Raw genomic sequence first — 7701 nt, 5'->3', positions numbered from 1 at the left:
ACTGAAATTTTAAGTGTTGGTTTAGTTATTTTGAACCTACAGCTTTGAAAACACATGAAGATCATTTTAACATAAAATATATAATTTAAAAATTAGACAAATCTCCCCCATACTGCACTTTTTTTCTCACCTCTTTCCTCATTATTGTTATTTGTGTAATTGTCAAGCCTTTGGCAAATTGAGTAGCTCATATATGTGAGTTAGCATATGTGTGTATTTATACATGTACAATAATAACGGACATTTAGTTTTCTAAAACATTCTCAGCAAAAACATTGTCAGATGTATTGTCATAATGAGATTCAAATTTCCGTATCTTTATTTTATTTCTATTTTATTTTTATTTTACAGATGTAAATGGAGGCCCAAAGGTATTAACTAACTTGCTGGGTCATATAATTATTTAGTGGGAACCTAGATCTCTACTCCAGGCCTTCTAGCTGTTAAAGTCACTCTATTCCCAGGTAAGTTATTCTCACATGTTTATTTTCTCTCCCTTGTTCTCTCATATGTCATAGAATATGGGTATTGATTTATAATCTTTTACATTTTTATAAATATTAAGATATACATCTTAATATCAAACACATAAAAGTACCTGTTTAAAACTAGACAATTTATATGCCATTTGAAAATGAAATATGTTTGTTCCCAGGTGTAAGGTACTCTTAATAGTTAAACTATTAAGATTCTGTAAGAATACAGCCACATGAAATATTTGCATATCTGCCTGTATGTAGTAACATAATATATTTTAACACTCAGCTCACATGGTTTTCTAGGGAATTTCTATTCCCTAGGGAGATTATAAGGTGTAGAGAATGACCAAAAATATCATATCTAGGCATCATTTTCAGTACATTTTTAAGGGTAGGAAGAGTAAATTAAAAGTAGAAGTGTAAAAAGTAGAGTATGTTGGGGGCCTTAGTAAAGAAGTGATTGCAGTTGTAAACAGAAATGAAACTCCTATCTGGGAGAAAAGTAATTTAGCTTCATGAATGGCTATACCTCAGAGGGTTAGGCATATGAGCAATTAAAATTAAACAAGTTGATTTTAATATGCCTTAATAACTGTGATTGATCTTACAGAGCTGTTGTTGACTATACATCAAGAAACAATTTAGGATCCAGTTTAAAACAAAGTTTATAATCCTTGTTTAATGGATTTTGGTACCTCAGGCATTGCAGTGCTGTAAAAATGATTAAATCGTGCCCTGTCTCTGTGTAATCAATAAAACCTCTCTCTAAAATTAGTTAGGTTCCAAAGACTCCTCAGCAGGCTTGGCGTGCCACATCTGTAGAATTCCAAATAAGCCATCTATCATTATTTCCATACACAAGGTTCATTAGACACTTCCTTCTTTATCTTATTAGCACCAAAGTCAGCTAAACAATCAAACCAAAAGGTCACCTTTAACAATACCTCGTTAAACCAAAACATACCTCAAGACGTTATTAATACAATACATCAAAAGGCAGAGATAACATTGTCTAGATGGCCAGTGAAAGGTTATCATTAAAAAATGAAAATATCCACATTTGTTAATTTAAGAAAAAAAAATTAAGTATCATCTTAAACAGATGGATTTATTGTTATTGAGATTGGCGGACACAAAAAGTTCTTGTTAGCTGCATTATTTAAAAACATTATTCCTTTGTATATTATGAAATTGAAGTTTTAGTTTTTATGAAATGATGGACAAAATCAATACCTTTGGAGTTATTTTAAATTCTTCTTAAAATTATGAATCACACAGAGGTACATGTTTTCTGAATTCTTTTTTTTTTAAATCACATTTTTGTCACTAACATTTTATGAGAGAGCTCTTTATTTTAAAGGAGTTGATGCATTGAAGGGCATTTTATGATTTCTATAGCTAAAGAAATTTAAAGTTTAACTTTAATGTATATTAAAGTTCTATTCACCTGGTAGTGTATTTTCTTCCTTTAAGTGAAACTAATGAGAAATATATGTAAGCTCTGAACATGTACTAAAGTTATCATCCAGCTTAATTCACGAATAAAATGATAAATTAACTTAATACCTCTGTATATGGTCATTATTTATAATTTACTCAACACTCTTTTATTTTACTCTGATTTTATATACTCAGATAAACATAGTGGTCAATAGTAATTAATTCCTACATCGATAATTAGAATGTATGTGGGTATGTTGCATGCTTACCTCAATCTGATGTCCTTTAATTCTCTTTTCTGATTGCAAAATAAATTAATAAATATTTATATTTCTCTTGGATCAATTTGGGGCCTATAATAAAATATTTTGATAACTATTAGAATGAAAAAAATATCTCTTGTTGAATATTTGTAATAACTCCTCTGAATGCTTTGTCATAGCTATGTATATGATGAATTTGAAATATTTATTGGTGGTATCATGTGCCAGACACTGTTCTGTGAACTTTATGGCTCTTCTAATCTCTCCCAAGTCAGCAGTGTAGTTTTACTGCCATCTTTATGTTTATTTCCACTTGTTACTTTCCGATCAAAATGTTTCCTCCTGTCCTTCCCAAGTGCCCCATTCCCACTGCCACTGGGATATATCACTTAATTAAGAAATGTAAATTATGATAATATTAAAAAAGGGTTTGTTTTTCATTCACACTTAGGGCAATATATTGGGAGATATAGGAAGAGAAATGTGACTTTCTAGGCTATTTTAAAGGAGGTTTTAAAAGAACAGATATTGATTTACAAAATAATGAAGAGCTTAGGAGGACAAGAGGCTTAGCTTTCTTAAAATTGATCTAGAACATTTTGGAATATCATAGCAGAAAAAGCATAATAGACATCACTAAGCCCAATATTCATATTAATCTAAATCAGTTGAAAATATAAATAGACAGATGACATAGGTCTTTCAGTTTTTGTTGTTTTTTCTTTTTAGGACTTAAGACTTGCTTTAAAGAACAGACCATTATATGTTGAGATTATAATATTATGGCACTGGGTGTAATAAATCAAATTACTGGAAGATACTGAAACGTTTCTAGGTAAGTACCTTAGGTATTCAAGTATATAAAATTAAAGATGTGAAAGAATATTTGGATTCAATGTTAACTTCAATAATCAATAAAATAATTATGACTGATAACAAAGGGTATTATTCTATAGAAATAAATGGCTGGAATTATTGGTAATAAATCTAGGAAGTAACTGCGTACCACAGAGAACAGCACCAGACTTCTTTCAGCTGCTTGCATGGGTTGTGTTTTTTAAGGGACATGATCTTTATGATTTCTTTCCTTCTACTAATTTTGGGTTTTATTTGTGCTTTTTTCTCTGGTTGCTTTAGGTACTACATCAATATACTAGGATCCAGTATACTGGAGTCCCACATTCCTTACAACAGCTCCAGTGGTGTAGCAATATTTAACCCCAAATCCATGTCCTTCACTCTTTTTTTCCCCCATGAGTGTCTTAGGATCAAAATGATGCCTCAGCTATACTGTATTTGGGCAAACCAGTGCCTCTTTTCCATGACTACTTTATGGGTTTCCAGGTGCCTGTGTTTAAGTGAGTGTACTGTGATGTGATAAACCTATTTCGAATGCTAGCTATGTGATTGCTTCCACATCTGTAAAAGGTAATAATACTTATCTCAAAAAATTGCTTAGAGGTGTAAATGTAAACTGCCTAACCAAATATCTGGCGCATATTAAGTACTCAATAAATGTTAATTATTACTATTATAGTTAGCTCCCAAATTGCTTTTTTAAGGAGTTTATAGCTATTCGGGATGCTTATTACTGTGTGAATACTGCCTCAAATTTTGCTTCACAAACAGTTTTACTGACAGGTAGTAATATTCAACTCCATTTCACAGTAAAAAAAAATAAATTTCCTTTTTGTGTTAAGTGGAAAAGAATAGGAGATAAGGAATCCAACAGAAGGAAACTGCTAATGACACAACCACTGGCTGCACTGGGAGCAGAGCTAAAGGGGAGGTTTTAGGAGCAAATGTGTCCCCCTTTTGTTTCCACCTTTTCCCATGAATCCTGCTAAAACAGGCTTGCCTGAATGGCAAAAGGGGAGAAGGGCAGGGGTTAGTGGTGGCTCCTGGCCGTGGTGTGCTCTGCGGCTATCCAAGGGCAGGAGCAGTTGCCAAGAGAAACACCAAGCCCTGTAGATGTAGGAGGAATGTTTCTATCAGCCACTTACTTAAGGTTCCAATACATTTATTTATGTATTGATATTTAAAATATTTGTTAAGTACCTGTGGCTGGTATAGATCATGAAAAAATAAGACAGATTACCCATCCTTAAGAGGTTCATAATCTAATGCTATAGAGAGCCAACTAAATAGAAATCCAGGGTGTGATGAGAGTGCATAGTGAGGCCATGAGGAAGGCACGGGGCGGAGGGTGGGGGGGTGGGTGGGCAGGATAGGCTCGTGTCCGAAGGACTTAAGTTTGTGATACTCTCCACTTAGAACTGCCAGAAAGGTCATAAGATCTATGATGGTTGTTTCTGATAAACTAAAAAGGACTTGTGGAATACTTCCCTCTATAATCCCTCCAATCCAATAGAATCACAGCTTTAGTAGGATGAAGCAAGACAAGTCAAAGTTTAAATGTTAAAGAGCATATTTAATGCCTGAGGGAAAATGTAGGAAATCTGTCAGGAACTGGTTGAGAGGAGCCATGAAGCACGATTTCAGTGTAAGGGAAACATTTGAAATTACCCTCTTGGGTCATGGTACTAAAAGAAAAATAAACTCTAGTTTTCAAAAATTCAGAGAACTTTTCCTTTATAGTTTTTAATTTTTTAAAAAAATTTTGGACTTTTCCTTTTTAAATAGTAAGTTTCAAGATATTTTTTCCATTTTTCTCAATGCCTAAGTTCTAAGTAGTACACTCTATGTTTATAAAAATACACCAAAGTCATAGGTTTTACTTAACTTGGGGATGGAGGTCTTATTTTTTTTCTTTTTTTTTCCTTGACAGGCAAATCTTTTCCCCAATGTTTGATGTTGAGCATTTACATTTTCTTTTCCATGAGGAGAATTAAATTTGGTAAGTCCCATTATCTAGCCATGCTTTTAAAATGAGATGCCTTTTGCCAAAGTGAAGTCATTGAATTTTTTTCTAAAGAGAACTGCAGAGCAAATGTTGCCATTCCTTAGGGTGGCTGCTCTCAGTCCTATGATCTTGCTAGAGTCATACCTGGTGGTCTCTAGAGATTCTCATGGGTGAAAGGATGGTAAAACCTGCTTTTTCAATTGAATAATTCTCTGCCAACCTATACTGAAAACAATTAAACCCTGCTTAGATATCAAATTATACATCTTTCAAGTGTTTCTTTTCCATTTGAAACCTTAGGGAAGGAAAAGTGGGTAGCTAAAGACTTATGATTTCTTTGCTTGAAATTGTAGATCTAATCATGTGTAAATAGAAGGAAACTTTCAGAGTGAATAAAACTATTGTATATGATTTTTAAATTCCTAGGTTTTAATTTTTTTAGCATGAGAAATGTCAAAAATACTTAATGAAGCAAGAATAGGATGGAAATAGAAATGCTAAAATAGTGAAGATTTTACCACTTTTGCTTTACTCAGTTGTTGTTTGCTTATTTCTTTGTTAAAGTATTTTAAAGATCATGGCTTTTGTTCACTTAACAACCTATCTGGGTAACCAGTACATATCAGTTTATATAGATGTTATTCATCGTTTTTCTGGCTGCACAGTACTCTTTCATAGAGATGTACCATAATTTATTGTCTTCTATGGTTGGGCATTTTGCTTGTTTCTAATGTTTTGCTATTGGTGATGAAATTCATGCACTTGGAGTACTGTATTTTAAGAGGTGCATATGTCTTCTAGATAAATTCCTAGAAGGATTCCTAGAAAGATTCTATAAGTTATATTGCTTGTTCAAATGCAAATGTCATTTTGGGTATTGCCAAATTCCCCTCCAATGTATTTTCTGTTTGCCTTGCCAACATAGTGAGTTGTCAATTATTTAAATTTCTACCACTGTCAGGCAAGGAATGACATCACAATATCATTTTCATTCACATTTCTTTTATGAATAAAGCATTGGATATTCCATATGTTTAAGGAGATATTATCTCCTACATTATCATTTGTATTTTATTTCATTTATTATTTTTTCTTTCTTTTCTTTTTTTTTTTAAACTTATTTTGTATTGGAGCACAGTTGATTAACAATGTTGTGTTAGTTTCAAGTGTACAGCAAAGTGATTCAGTTATACATATACATGTATCTATTCCTTTTCAAATTCTTTCATTTGTATTTTAAATTACTTATGATGTTTCTTGCAATGACTTAAAAAAAGTCATAATATTACTCTCATGTCAGTGTTTCTGGATTTGGCATCATAATGTATTTACCTTTGTTTTGTTCTAATGCTTGTACATATATTTCTTTTTCATTTAATCTTTGAGTCACTTGGTATTTATTTTGGTTATCATATGAGTTATGAATCCATGTTTTTGGCAAATGTTACATGTAGTTTTTGGAAGACGCCTTTTGTATCAGGTTTAGAAATTTCCCTTTTATTTATAGTTCACTGAGAGTTATCATGAATGGGTGTGGATTTTATAAACTACTTTTTCTGCATCATTTGATATGATCATGTAGTTTACCTTTATATGTTGTTAGTATAGTGGATTATATAACCTAATTTTTGGATATATCACTACCCTTGCATTCCCAGTCAAAAACATACTTTATTGCTAGATTTTATTTGATTTGATAATATTTTTAAGGAGTTTTATATCTAGTCTCTAGTTTTGTTTTTTTCCTTCTTTTTGTACTGTCTTTTAACTTTTTCTTTTTTTTTTAGTACCAAGGAAATACTCGTTCCATAAAATGAGTTGAAATGTGTTCCCTTTTATTTTCAGGAAGAAATGGTTTAGAATTGGCCAAGGTTATTCTTTATTGTTTGATGAAATTCTCTATTGAAACTCTCGTAGCCTGGAGATTTGTTTTTTGAGAAGGTTTTTAATTGTGAGTTTAATTTCTTTAACAATTATAATTCTGTTCAGGTTATGTATTTCATCTTGGTGAGATTTGGCAGTTTATGATTTTTAAGGAATTGGTGCAATCCATTTAAGTTGTCAGATTTATGTGTGTAGAACTTCTTCAACCTGATAACAGAGATTTAAAAAAACATCCACAGGCAACATTATATTTAGTAGTTTCCTAACTTTGTTAATTAGTCAATGATAACTGCCCTCACAGCTTCATTTGTACTAATGAGTCTAGGTATTGTAATAAGACAAGAAAAAATATATACTTGAAACGATAAGGGAGTTTAACACATCTCAGGGTATAACATTAGTATATAAAAATAATCTATTTTTAAATACTAAAATAAGTAGAAATTGAAAAAAACATTTACAATCACATCAAAAACATGAACTACTTTAACAACAGATATACCAGACTTGTATATCCAAAACTATAAAACATTTCTAAGATAAACTTAAAAAGAACTAAATAGATGAAGAGATATCCCATGTTTATAGATCAGAAAAAGCAATATTATTAAGATTTTTTGTTGCAAATTTATCTGTTGAGTTACAGAAATTCCAATCAAAATCCAAGCAGACGTTTTTGTTGGTATTATCAATCTGATTTTAGAATTTATATGGAAATTATAATGGACCTAAATGTAAAACCTATAATTCTAAAATTTCTTGAAGAAAACAG

At 31.6% G+C, this 7701-nt stretch overlaps 1 long non-coding RNA gene across 1 annotated transcript; it reads left to right on the top strand.

Annotated features, from left to right (window-relative positions):
• Nucleotides 1-355: 355 nt before the first annotated feature.
• LOC117198273 (uncharacterized) lies at nucleotides 356-6273 on the top strand. Its single transcript, XR_004479357.2, has 3 exons — nucleotides 356-464; nucleotides 2912-3017; nucleotides 4971-6273. It is a non-coding gene; the product is annotated as an uncharacterized LOC117198273 (long non-coding RNA).
• Nucleotides 6274-7701: the final 1428 nt, after the last annotated feature.

Source organism: Orcinus orca, chromosome 4, assembly GCF_937001465.1.
Source record: "Orcinus orca chromosome 4, mOrcOrc1.1, whole genome shotgun sequence".
NCBI lineage: Eukaryota > Metazoa > Chordata > Mammalia > Artiodactyla > Delphinidae > Orcinus > Orcinus orca.
This window is presented reverse-complemented; position numbering and strand designations above follow the sequence as displayed.